Source organism: Schistocerca piceifrons, chromosome 1 (assembly GCF_021461385.2).
Source record: "Schistocerca piceifrons isolate TAMUIC-IGC-003096 chromosome 1, iqSchPice1.1, whole genome shotgun sequence".
Lineage (NCBI taxonomy): Eukaryota > Metazoa > Arthropoda > Insecta > Orthoptera > Acrididae > Schistocerca > Schistocerca piceifrons.
In genome coordinates, this window is record NC_060138.1 from 313839781 (window position 1) to 313855048 (window position 15268).

Here is a 15268-nt window from a genome sequence, read left to right on the forward strand (position 1 = left end):
TCTACAGGCTTGTGGAAATATTAACAACTGTGAGATACCTGGTACCGATCTATATCAGAATGACAACGTAAAACTAACTGAAGGAAACGTAGATGACAGGCTGAGATTCACTGGAATCTTCAGGAAATGCAATTCAGCTGTGAAAAAAAAGGACTTCGTTCTACCGATTATCTTGTACTGTTACGCCCCGGATAGTATCCCCAGGGTACGCTAAAAATTTGCCCAAGTTCTACCTTGGCAGTCTGTGTCAATGACCAGTAGATTGCCAGCTAAGGCATTCCTAATATGCCTCCCTTCTCTTCTCGTGGTATTCTTCTACAGTAATTCTTGTTCTTATCTGGAGCATTCTTTTTCTTGCTTCATTCCTTTCTTCTGTCTCTCTCCTACACGCTTCATCAAACCAAACCTGGGTTCTCGATTGCTTCTTTCTACCCAGTGCAGTTTTAGCTGTCCCATGTATTATATGTTTGACCATTTCCCATCTTTGCCCGATCGGGCAATGGCTTCATTAAGTCTACTTGTCAAAATAGTCTTACATTGTTGCACTGCATTTTCATCATGCCATAACTTGGCATCATCAGATCTAGGACAACAGTTTTCTTGGGCTATCTGTAAGTGGCTATCCTCTGTCTTTATTTGCTTCTTACGGCTGGGAGGCACCGCGGAAATCCCAGCGCCAGTCTCGAGCGTGGATAACGGAGGAGAGTTGGTCGTGGGACCAACAATCCCATCCTGGAAAACAGAGTTCGTTAGGGAACCAAGGAACAAAGGAAGCCGGACGGATGAAATGAAAGGAAGGAGTAAAATGATAGTAGTTCCATAACTGTCCCCCACCGCCCACGTAAGGTCGGTTACGTAGATGTGAAGGGTAAAAAATAAAAGTTGGGTCGTGTGTCAGCTGTAAGCCATCGACGCGATGTCCTCTTGGTTTGTTCGGTACCCGCAGTTCATCTGACAGGGGAGCTCGGCGGCGCCGGCGTCTTTTACAGTGGTGACGTCGGTCGTTGACGCTGACAAGCCACGCACAGCACATGGCCGCGTCGCGCCGCTCCAGCGGCTCGCGCCACAATCGAGTTATAGGCGGCTCACAGTTAGGCAGCCGGTGCGGCGGCGGTACTTGCAGCGGACCGCCAGTCACTTCTCAAGGCAGGCGCCGCGCCGCTCCGCTCATTCCATTAACGGAGTTAACTGCAGTTTTGTCGCCGCGCCGACGGCCGTCGCCGGCTCTGGCGGCGTTTGCGGCGCTGACAGCGGTCATTACTGCCGGCCGGCGACTCCTGCCGAGTCCGCTCACTCCGCAATTGAGTTAGTACGGCTGCATTAGGTGCGGCGCCTCCGTGCAGCAGACACCATAGCACAGGTAGGCGACAGCTCAGCTCACAACTCAATTCACCACGGGGCGCAGCGGCATTCGAGCTGTTCTCCTCTGCAGAGACGATTCCCGCATACAGTGGTGAAACGAAATGACCTCAGACTACGAATTATGGACACTGCAAACTACGAAGAGGACTTGAAAATAATGATAATAATAATAAAAGTACGAGATTACGAAAAGTTCTTGGCTCCAGATTGCACAACAACAAACTAATTTGCAACAAAAATGTAACCTGTGACAAAGGAGTGGCAGATAGGCACAAAAAAGTCTGCTAAACACGTAATCTTTCGGCCAAATGACTTTCCTCTCACTTACACACACATACACACGCACACACACACACACACACAGCTCACACACTCATGACCACTATATCTGTCTGCCGAAGCCAGATTGTCTAATGGAGAAGAAGGCCATTTGGCTGAAAGCTTACTTGTTTAGCAAACATTTTTGGTGCCTGTCTGCAACTCAACACCCCCAGTATTAGCCGAGCGGTTTAAGGCGCTGCAGTCATGGACTGCGCGGCTGGTCCCGGCGGAGATTCGAGCCCTCCCTCGGGCATGGGTGTGTGTGTTTGTCCTTAGGATAATTTAGGTTAAGTAGTGTGTAAGTTTAGGGACTGATGACCTTAGCAGTTAATTCCCATAAGATTTCACACACATTTGAAAATTTTTGAACCCCCACTATATGGTGAGTAGCAATCTATTCTTTACGTAATATTGTCATTATTCCTCCCTGAATTTTCCATTGACTGGTTAGACCTTTTACTAAACTACCGAAAAGCTCTGAGACCCAATGAGGAAAAGAACTGATTTATATGGACACGTCCTCAGAGAGAATTCAAATAGATAAATAAAAAAATATTATTTTGAAACATCCGCAACATAAAAACCTATCCAAAGTGTTTTGAGGAAACGGAGAAGGACTTAAGAGATCCGCAAATAACAGAAGAAATGTTCGTAAATAAAACTGGAAGAGAAAGAGAGAGAGACAAGAAATAGAGGTCCCAAGTCAAAATGAAAACCAAGCGAACAATCCAAATCTCCGAAGAACAAAGGAAAGCAAGAACAGATAGAATGAAACAATACTCAGCTAATAAAGAGACACAGATAATTAAAAATTGATTGGTTTAGCGTACTCCAAAAGTAGTGTGAAACGAAAGAATAATAACAATAACAATAAGAGAAAAATGTACAGACAACTATGCAAGAACATAAACCAACTATTGAACTACGCAGAGAACAAAGCAGCCGTAGCATGAGGGACTTAACCGATGCCATCGACAATGCTTTGCAAACTCACAACAATACTGTCACCTTTCAACCTAATCCTTACTTCCAACTACGCTACATATCAATTCGTCATCACATCGCAACCAATATTACAGAAACCCAGAAACCAACACTGACACAGGTATTCTCCATGTTCTCTTTCTGCTTCCGTGTTTATGTCGTTACATGCCACAAAACGATTACGTCATGAAGTCGACTTCCGGTATAGATAGGTTCATTTCAAAGAGCCACAAACAGATTTGATAAACACGTTGATGTTCAAACTTTATTTAATTAGATCTGATACAACCGAGAAGACAAAAGAACAATAATCCTGTAGTCGAGTCAGTGTAAGAAGATCCATGAAGCACTGTTGCCAGCTTTCAATTGCATAGCACTAACAGCTGCAGGTGAAAACAATAGTCATCTATATAGCTGCGACAACAATGAGGTGTCGCCATAGAGACGTTTACAAAAGCGAGTTATGTGACTTGTTGAGGTAGGTGCGCGGAGCTGCAAGTGACCAGAGCACTGCAACTGTCAGGGGTCTTCTTACGCTGACTCGCAAACAGCTCCTTGATTTTACTGTGAGGTGTCTCTCTTTCTCATTCTAGAAAAGCCAACCTGTGGCTTAAAGAGTAGCAGGCGTGCCTTTACTAGGTTTCTGTTAGCCACAATTTCTCCAGGAATTAGATTGTGCCTTTTGGGCTCTGGTGCTTTTTATTGGAAGATTAAATGCGGCGTTGTCTACACTTTCGGCCCTCTTTCTTTGTACCCATCGTGTGCAGGTGTTTCCTAAGCTTGCCACAGTCTGTCAGACCTACTATGAGTTTTGAAATATGATCACAAGCGAAGAGAAGCAGGGAATGGTAAGGTGCCAGGTCACGAAAAAACTTACCCTTTAACCAGAAACAACAAATTTATTTTTTTAAAAAGTAGTCCCAATAGTTTGGCTGTATTTTATAGACACGACTGACATAGAATGGAAGCGCGATGTGGGCAGTCTGGTTTGTCAGGGGTTTGTCCTGGAACGAAAACCATGACGAGACGATTAACTGTGACAGTTCATTGTCTCCAGTCTCTAATGTTAAAGTACGAAAGTTATGTGTTCCACTGCGCCAGGAGGCTCCACAGCCAGACTGAGAGTATCATGCGCTAAAGCGGGAGCTGGGAAATGCGTCTGATACGGGGGATGGTTCTTAGTTCAAGAAAATATAGAATACAGATGTTCCATAATAACAGATGCTCTACTAATAAATATCAGTTGACATATCAGGACTGGAAATAAGATGTTGCGAAAAACAGAGTGAAATAAATGGGAAATGGCAATCAATCGCCTCAGATAAATACAAGGAATGGCCAATTAAAAAAAATATATAAATGTTAAGTTGGAAACAGAAACCGAAATTATGTCAGCCTTGACCTTATTCACTTGGTTCTGCCACTCCACAAATACAACAAAGTATTGCATAACTTCAGTTACGCTAGAACAGATGAAAACATGTTAATCAACACATGTTCGCATAATACACATTTAGCATCGAAAGACTTAGCTGGCGGTTTCGTTGCCTTCTGAAAATACAGCAAATCATGAGAGGCAAGGAATGACTATAAACAATGTGAAATTCGTTATTTGGACTTTGATAAATAACCAACCAAATAACATAAAAATCTTCTCTTAAGAAAAAGGTAGTGATATACATAGCTTGATTTTTAACTTGTCATTACTCAGGCTAGTTGCTTAAAGGAATGTGGAAATAAAATTTAAACAAAACTCCCTCAAGACTGCACATGATACGACAAGTAGTAAAATTAACGGTTAGTACCAAACCGGGACAAATATTTTTTTTTTATGTTTTACAAAAAAAAAAAATGGTTCAAATGGCTCTGAGCACTATGGGACTCAACTGCTGTGGCCATAAGTCCCCTAGAACTTAGAACTACTTAAACCTAACTAACCTAAGGACATCACACACATCCATGCCCGAGGCAGGATTCGAACCTGCGACCGTAGCGGTCGTGCGGTTCCAGACTGTAGCGCCTTTAACCGCTCGGGCACTCCGGCCGGCCTTATGTTTTACAGACCGAGCTCAGCCAGAATAGACAGACACAAAAGTGATATATAATATTTTACCAATGTAAACCAGTTAGACGGGTAAATTCCTTTCAGATAACAATGGGGCTTAACTCAAGCGAAAAACACACCGTACAAAAGACCCTATGGCACAACGGATAACTCCGAATGTTCATACAGTCTACTCTCCATTCTGCTCACCAGGCAAGTCCAGTGGGTCAGCAGCTCCAATTCGTTCAAGATTTCTGTAGATATTCAACAACAGACTCAGTGACAAGGCCGTCTTCTACCAAATCTGAGCTACGTTTTTCTCAAGTATGAAACCTGACAGAATAGCAACACATCCTTTCGATGAGATATTCGATATGGCAGTTGCATATGGCGTCCATGTCCCTCATGACTGTCAGCATTTTCTCTGGAAAGGCCACCTCCAGCTGTTGGTGGTAACTGGCTGAGAGCAAGATAAGGTTGTGTCCACAATGGCATAGACAACGGCGTATCTATTCTATGTACGAAGTAGGTTTGATTTTAATCCGCAAATGGAAGGGTGGATACCACACCGCCCCTGTGCTTAGAGACGAGTGCTGCAATGCGACTTTTGTTACTATAAAGATGTCGAATCTATGTGTTACAGCTCTCTCGAAAAGAATCTGAGGAGTGCTGAATACTCTGTCTTCTGTTATTGGAATTACCACATAAGTTTTACGAATAGATCAGATGAATCTAGAAACATTCTCTTACATCTTCGAGATTATTAGTAGCTACCTTAAAAATCAAGATTACAAACACTGCTTTGCTGAATTTATTTGAAGTTGTGCTGAAGTACGTCAATTGACGTTCAATGACTGTCATTCAGCATACTTGAGAAAGACAAACATGAAGTTTGGAATAAGATACTCTGAACCTCTAAAGCACTGAAAAGGGGAAAAACATACATCAAATTTGCAAACCACTTCAAGCAACAGAATCAACACCCTACTGGAATAAAAGCGCCAGTAAAGCAGTAATAATAATTTGTAGATAGGTTACGTCCACAACTCAAAAAAGATCCACTAAAGTAGCTGTAAGCATAAGATACACCATCCTTCTCACTGGAAAATTTTTTTTGAGGTTATGATTTACGCCTAAAATTTTCCGATACAGATTTTGCCTTCTAATTGTTTACAATAAACCTGCAATTTCATTCTACTATATCCTTATTATATTTTTCATCCACAAGATGCCAAAAACTCCTTCTTCGATAAAACTTATCAGTTTGAACAGTCCATTTCTTCGTGCTGCGCCGGCGAATAAGACGGAAGAAAATAGATTTGAATTTCACCGATTGTCGTCCAAAGTCTGCATGTTCGGGTGATAAGACCGGCTACGTTGCTGCCGCGCAGGTAGTGGCGCACTGATTTGAAAACATCGGACGTCTTTGGCCCTTGTCGGTAGTCGGCGGAAGTCATCGAGTTCGGCGGCACTGTGACCGTAACTCAACGTGCACCGCCGTTAAAGTTGGCTTGATAGAGACGGCACACGCCCCACGTCGGGAAGCGAAGGGCATACTTGCTTGGCTACGGAGGCAAGGAAATAAAATCATTCTCTCGATGCATATCGAAGCACCGTACGTCTCAAGTTTAATCTGCCTTCTGTTCAAGCACAGGATTGCCGAACTCCTCTTAAAACATATTTTTGGCGTCTTTAGCTTGTCATGTTTTTCTTTGTGGATGGTAATCCAATATTTTACGTCTTCCCTTCTGATCTAGCTAAGTAGTTTATATTTTACCATTACCTTAATGATAACAAACCAGGTTCCGGTCCAACAAATAGTGTTACCACCCCTGTGTCCCGGAAAGCTCATCGACTTCTTCGTTTCCATTGATTCCTGAGTGATCAGCGATCTAAAGCGGGTGTACCCTTTTGCTTCCCGTTGCCATCACAAGGGTTTCTGCAACGATCTTAAATCCCTTTGCAAGTGTTGATAGAGATTTTAGAGCTGCTTGGGTGTCTGAATGAACGTAAGTGCTACGATCCTTGAAATGACCAAGTGAATTCTCGCTCGGGCACTCAGATGGAGAACATCTACGTCAGAGACGCACTCTCCAGTCAAGGTTGAAACCAGTACACACCATCTCCAGCACCTCTATCTGTTTTCAAGTCGGTACTACAGGTTTTATTCCACAATCTAGAATTCGGCCTTAAGCCATTAACAAGAGTTACAATTACGTATCAAAAAAGCAAAGGGAAACTACAGCCGTAACTTTTCCCGGGGGGATGCAGCTTTACTGTATGGTTAAATGATGATGGCGTCCTCTTGGGTAAAATATTCCGGAGGTGAAATAGTCCCTCATTCGCATCCCCGAGCGGGGACTACTCAAGAAGACGTCGTTATCAAGAGAAAGAAAACTGGCGTTCTACGTATCGGAGCGTGGAATGTCAGATCCCGTAATCGGGTAGGTAGGTTAGAAAATTTAAAAAGGGAAATGGATAGGTTAAAGTTAGATATAGTGGGAATTAGCGAAGTTCGGTAGCAGGAGGAACAAGACTTTTGGTCAGGTGAATACAGGGTTATAAATACAAAATCAAATAGGGGTAATGCAGGGGTAGGTTTAATAATTAATAAAGAAAGTAGGAGTGCCGGTAAGCGTTATTGTGGCCAAGATAGACACGAAGCCCATGCCTACTACAGTAGTACAAGTTTATATGCCCACTAGCTCTGCGCATGATAAAGAAGTTCATGAAATGTATGATGAGATAAAAGAAATTACTCAGGTAGTGAAGGGAGACTGGAATTCGAGAGTAGGAAAAGGGAGAGATGCAAACATAGTAGGTGAATATGGATTGGTGGTAAGAAACGAAAGAGGAAGCCGTCTGATAGAATTTGGCACAGAGCATAATTTAATCATAGCTAACACATGGTTCAAGAATCATAAAAAAAGAAAGTTGTATACATGGAAGAATTCTGGAGATACTAGAAGGTATCAGATAGCTTATATAATGGTAAGACAGAGATTTAGGAACCAGGTTTTAAATTGTAAGACATTTCCAGGGGCAGATGTGGACTCTGACCACAATCTATTGGTTATGAACTGTAAATTAAAACTGATGAAACTGCATAAAGGTGAGAATTTAAGGAGATGGGACCTGGATAAACTGACTAAACCAGAGGTCAGGTAGAGCATAAGGGAACAATTGCCAGAAATGGGGGAAAGAAGTACAGTAGAAGAAGAATGGGTAGCATTGAGGGATGAAGTAGTGAAGGTAGGTAAAAAGACGAGGGCTAGTAGAAATCCATGGGTAACAGAAGAAATATTGAATTTACTTGGCGAAAGGAGAAAATATGAAAATGAAGTAAATGAAGCAGGCAAAAAGGAATATAAACGTCTCAAAAATGAGATCGACAGGAAGTGCAAAATGGCTAAGCAGGGATGGCTAGAGGACAAACGTAAGGATGTAGAGGCTTATCTCACTAGGGGTAAGATAGATACTGGCTACAGGAAAATTAAAGAGACCTTTGCAGAGAAGAGAACCACTTGTATGAATATCAAGAGCTCAGATGGAAACCCAGTTCTAAGCAAAGAAGGGAAAGCAGAAAGGTGGAAGGAGTATATAGAGGTCTATACAAGGGCTATGTACTTGACGACAATATTATGGAAACGGAAGAGGATGTAGACGAAGATGAAATGGGAGATACAACACTGCTTGAAGAGTTTGACAGAGCACTGAAAGACCTGAGTAGAAACAGCGCCCCGGGAGTAGACAGCATTCCATTAGAAATACTGACGGCCTTGGGAGAGCCAGTCCTGACAAAATTCTACCATCTGGTGAGCACGATGTATGAGACAGGCGAAATACCCTCAGAATTCAAGAAGAATATAACAATTTCAATCCCAAAGAAAGCTGAAAGATGCGACACAATACTGATCCTACAAGTTATTTTAGAATATAAGTAAAGGAAAGGCAAACCTACGTTTCTAGCATTTGTAGACTTAGACAAAGCTTTTGACAATGTTGATTGGAATGCTCTGTTTCAAATTCTGAAGGTGGCAGGGGTAAAATACAGGGAGCGAAAGACTATTTACAAATTGTAGAGAAACCAGATGGAAGTTATAGGAGTCGAGGGGCATGAAAAGGAAGCAGTGGTTGAGAAGGGAGTGAGACAGGATTGTGGTCTCTCCCTGATGTTATTCAATCTGTATATTGAGCAAGCAGTAATGGAAACAAAAGAAAAATTCGGAGTAGGTCTTAAAACCCATGAAGAAGAAATAAAAACTTTGAGGTTCGCCGATGACATTGTAATTCTGTCAGAGACAGCAAAGGACTTGGAAGAGCAGTTGAACGGAATGCAAAGTGTCTTGAAACGAGGATATAAGACGAACATCAACAAAAGCAAAACGAAGATAATGGAATGTAGTCGAACTAAGTCGGGTGATGCTGAGGGAATTAGATTAGGAAATGACACACTTAAAATGAAAATAGCCTTTCGCTCCCTGTATTTTACCCCTGCCACCTACAGAATTTGAAAGAGAGTATTCCACTCAACATTGTCAAAAGCTTTGTCTAAGTCTACAAATGCTAGAAACGTAGGTTTGCTTTTCCTTAATCTAGCTTCTAAGAGAAGTCGTAGGGTCAGTATTGCTTCACGTGTTCCAATATTTCTACGGAATCCAAATTCCTCTTCCCCGAAGTCGGCTTCTACTAGGTTTTCCATTCGTCTGTAAATAATTCGCGTTATTATTTTGCAGATGTGGCTTATTTAACTGATTGTTCGGTAATTTTCATATCTGTCAACACCTGCTTTCTTTGGGATTGGGATTATTATATTCTTCTTGACGTCTGAGGGTATTTCTCCTGTCTCATACATCTTGCTCACCAGATGGTAGAGTCTTGTCAGGACTGGCTCTCCCAAGGCTGTCACTAGTTCTAATGGACTGTTGTCTACTCCCGGGGGTCTTGTTTCGACTCAGGCCTTTCAGTGCTCTGTCAAACTCTTCATGCAGTATCATATCTCCCATTTCATCTTCATCTACATCCTCTTCCGTTTCCATAATATTGTCCTCAAGTACATCGCCCTAGTATAAACCGTCCATATACTCCTTCTACCTTTCCGCTTTCCCTTCTTTGCTTAGAACTGGGTTTCCATCTAAGCTCTTCATATTCATACAAGTGGTTCTCTTCTCTGCAAAGGTCTCTTTAATTTTCCTGTAGCCAGTATCTATCTTACCCCTAGTGAGATAAGCCTCTACATCCTTACGTTTGTCCTCTAGCCATGCCCTCTTAGCCATTTTGCACTTCCTGTCGATCTAATTTTTGAGACGTTTGTATTCCTTTTTGCCTGCTTCATTTACTTCATTTTTGTATTTTCTCCTTTCATCAATGAAATTCAATATATCTTCTGTTACCCATGGAGTTCTACTAGCCCTCATCTTTTTACCTGCTTGATCCTCTGCTGCCGTCACTACTTCATCCCTCAAAGCTACCCATTCCTCTTCTACTGTATTTCTTTCAACCATTCCTGTGAGTTGTTCCCTTATTCTCTCCCTGAAACAGTTCATAACCAATAGATTGTGGTCAGAGTCCGCATCTGCCCCTGGAAATGTCTTACAATTTATAACCTGGTTCCTAAATCTCTGTCTTACCATTATATAATCTATCTGAAACCTGTCAGTATCTCCAGTTTTCTTCCATGTATACAGCCTTCTTTCATGAGGCGGTATTGAATAGAATTGGGGAGAACAGGAGTTTATGGCGCAACTTGACAAGAAGAAGGGATCGGTTGGTAGGACATGTTCTCAGGCATCAAGGGATCACAAATTTAGCATTGGAGGGCAGCGTGGAGGGTAAAAATCGTAGAGGGAGACCAAGAAATGAATACACTAAACAGATACAGAACGATGTAGGTTACAGTAGGTACTGGGAGATGAAGAAGCTTGCACGGGATAGAGTAGCATGGAGTAGCATGGAGAGCTGCATCAAACCAGTGTCAGGATTGAAGACCACAACAACAACAACAACAAATATAGTTACAATTGAGTAGAAGTCCTCACCAAAATATCTGTCTCTGCTTATATAAACCAATTTTATCCGAATATAAATACTTTGACGAAGACTTACCTATTGTACAGTCAAATGACTGCTGAATCTTTCAAAAATTTTTGTATGACTGCGGTTCCAAACCAAAGTAAAACCATTATTTTCATCAACCTGTTAGTAAACCACACTGTGTTATCTGGATGCTATCGTGGTTCTATGTCCCATTACTCACTATCTCCTAGGGTTACATAAAAACGTTTATTGAAGCCGCTGGAAGTTATTGTATTGGCACCCTGCCATTCCTCATCTGTTTCTATGTTTACCATATTAATTACATTAGTGTGGAATTCTGAAGATCACCAAAATTTCCGGTTTACGCACACACTTAGAATTCGATACTTTTTTCCTGACACAGTCGCACATATTTTCACTGGTACCATTTTTGTACTTTAGTGACATCACAATCATTGTAGTAATCGCCGTGATGTTTTTTTAGCCAGACATATCGAAACTTAAAGAGACCAACATAGCTATGTTTTTAATGATCACTACATGAATGCAACAACAAGATTCGCAAATATCCTATAGAGTTTCAGAGCTGTGGTGTCTAGTATCATGACAACATACGTAAGTCAAGTGAACACATCGCTTGCAAAACACAACGGAGCAAGGAAAACTGAACTTACTGAGACCAGCAAGACAACACTACGGAGTCCTGGCAGTTTTAATTAGAATAGTAGAGCTGCGATATTAAGTACTGAACGTAATATACGTTGCAAGTAGCTCTTAGCATGGTCGTTATAAGGTCTGAATCTTGAGAAAAGTCGGCATTTATGCGAGAATCTTTGCAACGGTTGCTATTTATGTAAGAAATCCACTTTAATAATTTGAGATTGTGTGCGTATTCCAACACAAAGGAATATTAAGCGACCCACGTACAGCTCATTTAGTAACTTTGAGGACAGTCAGTTGGAGAGTAAAGTAAATATGAGAATTTATGAACTGACCGTAATTATATACTTATGTAACATAATTTGAACTTCTGGCACATTAACCAGAAACACAAATTCCGTGACATGATACTTACCAGCGCAACGAAAACATACTCTCAGCAATAAGATGGTGGTGGAGAATACATGGTGATACCCAGAATAACGGAAAACACATCTACATCTACATGTATATGACTACTTTGCAATTCGCAGTTACGTGTCCAGCAGACGTTCATCGAACCACTTTCAGGCTATTCCTTTTCACCTTTACATTCGAACAGCTCGCCGGAAAAGCAAAGTATAATTTTTCCATGCATGATCTGATTTCTCTTATTTTACTGCGGTGATCATTTCGCCCTATGTAGGTGGACGTCAAGAAAATATTTTAGCATTGTAAACTGCAGATCTTAATCAAACGGAATAGTTTAGGGGAAACAAATTCATCTCCTCCAAGATGCCGGGTGGCAACGGAAGCAACTTCTATAATTCAATGATATTATAAATCCGTGAAGGTTGCACAGAAGTTTGTTTTTATTTCGATGGCGACCAGTTTCGGCGAAGCTGGTTGCCATTTGAATAAAAACAAGCTTCTGTGCAACTATGACGGCTTTATAAATTCCTTGGAAAAACAGTTGTTGGTTTGCTATTAAATGTAAGGAAGCATGGGCTGAGACAGAATGTACTGCACACACACACACACACACACACACACACACACACACACACACACACACACAAACGTTTAGAGTAATGAAACCTGTACTCCTATCCCAATAGGATCAACTGACCACGTGGTGGTTCACTGCACAAAGAAAATGGAATCGATTCACTTAATGAAAATTATATATATACGCGAAACACTTCCGTATCATTTTTTTAATCATCAGTCGTCTGACTCATTCATTTCCTACACCAGCCTCTTCATTTCGGAGTGGCACTTACACCCTAAGTCCTTAGTTTCTGCTGAATGTATTGCATTGTCTGTCTTCCCTACAATTTTCACTCTCTACAGTTTCGTCTAGTTTCATGGTGGTTATTTGCTATGCCGTAACATATGTTCTACCACCCTATCCCTTCTCCTTGTCAGCGTTCCCCGTAAGTTACTTTTCTCCGATTCAGCGGAGAACCTCCCCATTCTTTATCTTATAAGCCCTCCAGATTTTAAAGATTCTTCTACAGTACGACATCTCCAACGGTTCGATACTTTTCTGTTCCGGTTTCCCCATAGTCCGTAATTCACTACCACACAATGCGGTGGTCAAAACGTATATTCTCAGAAATTTCTTCCTCTGCGATATTATAGACATTTTAATAGGACCCAAAATTCTGTACGGAGGAGACACATCACCTCACATCAAAGTAAAGTATACATTGGCAGAGTAGCTGCATCTGTGTCCACTTCAGAACGCCGCCGAAAGTATGTGTCCTTTGATCGTTGGCGTTCCCAGTTTCTCCCTCTAGCGGTTTCCACCTTCGTAGTTTTACTGTTACCTTGTTATGATCAACATCGGCAAAATAAATAAATAAATAAATAAAATTCTGAAGCTTCGCAAACTTCTCTGGTCAAAGACTTGTGCGTGCATACTCAGAATCAAAGATACCCTGCAGAGTTCCATTTGAAAGTTAGCAGGATTACTACAAGTCGCTAAGAGGAGAAACCGAACATATCTTGAAGTCTATTGAATGTTACTTATTTCTCCAACGATATGAATCTCTTTCGGTTTTAAGAGTTTATGTATGCTTAGTGTGCTCCAGTTATGAAACCTGTTAGCACGTTAATGGTTGAAGCGTTTCAGCCTTTAAAGAAGACACTTTAGGGAATAAAATGTCATTATGTGCAATGATAAACGGAATTCGACTGATTTTCGTAACCGCATGTTCTATGGACCACAATGAGGTACAAATGGAGATCACTCCAAGTAGCCTTTTGTTTCTCTGTATTCGTTGAGCGAAAGAAGTACGCTTTGCTCACTGTGATGTCACCAAACTTCCTTCTCCCTCGTTGGAACATCAAGTAAGCGGTTACAGATAATCTGCGATTGTGTAGACTAATGTAGTGCTGTTAATAATATATATGTGACATTTGATTGCGGTAGATCAACATGTGGACTTTGCATTTTTTGTGTGTTGTTTTAAGTTGGTATGTTACATTTCATTGAATTATAGCTGTTTCTTTAAGTGAATTTTTAATGAAAATTTCAGACGTAAAAGTAATTTTGGCTATCCCAACGGAGTCTAATTACCGCTCACAGCATATGCAGGATGGTCAGAAATAGTCTGGAAAGATTGTATGGGTGTTGCAGGATACATTGTGCTGAAAAATAATTAGTAAGTAATAAATTAGATACGTTGCGCGGCTTCCGAGTTAATTAGCATTGAGGTTAGCCAATCAGGCCGTTGCGTGCGCGAATTCATATGGCCAGCGAGAGACGGTGTCGACTAACGTTCTGTTCGTTTGGTTTCCTACAACCGAACAAATGAGCGATACAAAAGTTGGACACGGTACGATAGTACGGATCAAACCACAACTAAACGTAGAGCAGTCTCGTGCGCTAACACCTACGTATCTAATTTATTACTTAAGAATAATTTTTCAGCACAATGTATACTGCAACACCCTTACAATCTTTCCAGACTGTTTCTGACCATCCTGCGTATGCTGTGAGCAGTAATTTTAAGACTCTGTTGGTATTGCCAGGCCGAGCGGTTCTAGGCGCTACAGTCTGGAACCGCGCGACCGCTTAGGTCGCAGGTTCGAATCCTGCCTCGGGCATGGATGTGTGTGATGTCCTTAAGTTAGTTAGGTTTAAGTTGTTCTAAGTTCTAGGTGACTGATAACCTCAGAAGTTAAGTCCCATAGTGCTCAGAGCCATTTGAACCATTTGGGATAGCCAAAGTTACTTTTACGTCTGAAATTTTCATTAAGAATGCACTTAATAAAACAGCCACAATACGATAAAAGGTAACGTACCAGCTTAAAACAATACACAAAAAATACGGAGTCTAGCCTTTTACTTGAATTTAGTACGAATACAAGAAAGAGCTAACGGGCTATCTCTGAAGGACTATTAGTTAGCTTCAGTCAATTAGTCCGATGCGACAACAGACTTGAATAGAATTACATTTCAGTGGCGTTAATTCATTGTTGAAATGCCTTTTTTTTAATATTTGATTTTCCGGCAGAATCATATTTAAATAATTTTAAAGCTAAATTATTGGTTTCAATCGTCGACTGTCTTGAGAAAATAAGAACGAAGCAAGTAGCTCCCACTGAGGAAACCAAGTCGTCAAACAATTTTTTGCTATAATTACATATGAGGGGCACCGGAAAATAAAATAGCCTTAAAAACGTTGGACTTGGGTAATGGATATCGATATTTGCAAGATGTTGGTCCCGGGAATCCCAAGATGTTATAAAAATATCTACAGCAGTTCCTAAAACTAGACAGGACATACAAAAGAAGCGAGCAGCGGACTTCAGTTTATATACGTGGAGAGAAAAGGTCTAAGAAAACATATTTTTAATAACTAAAGCATGACT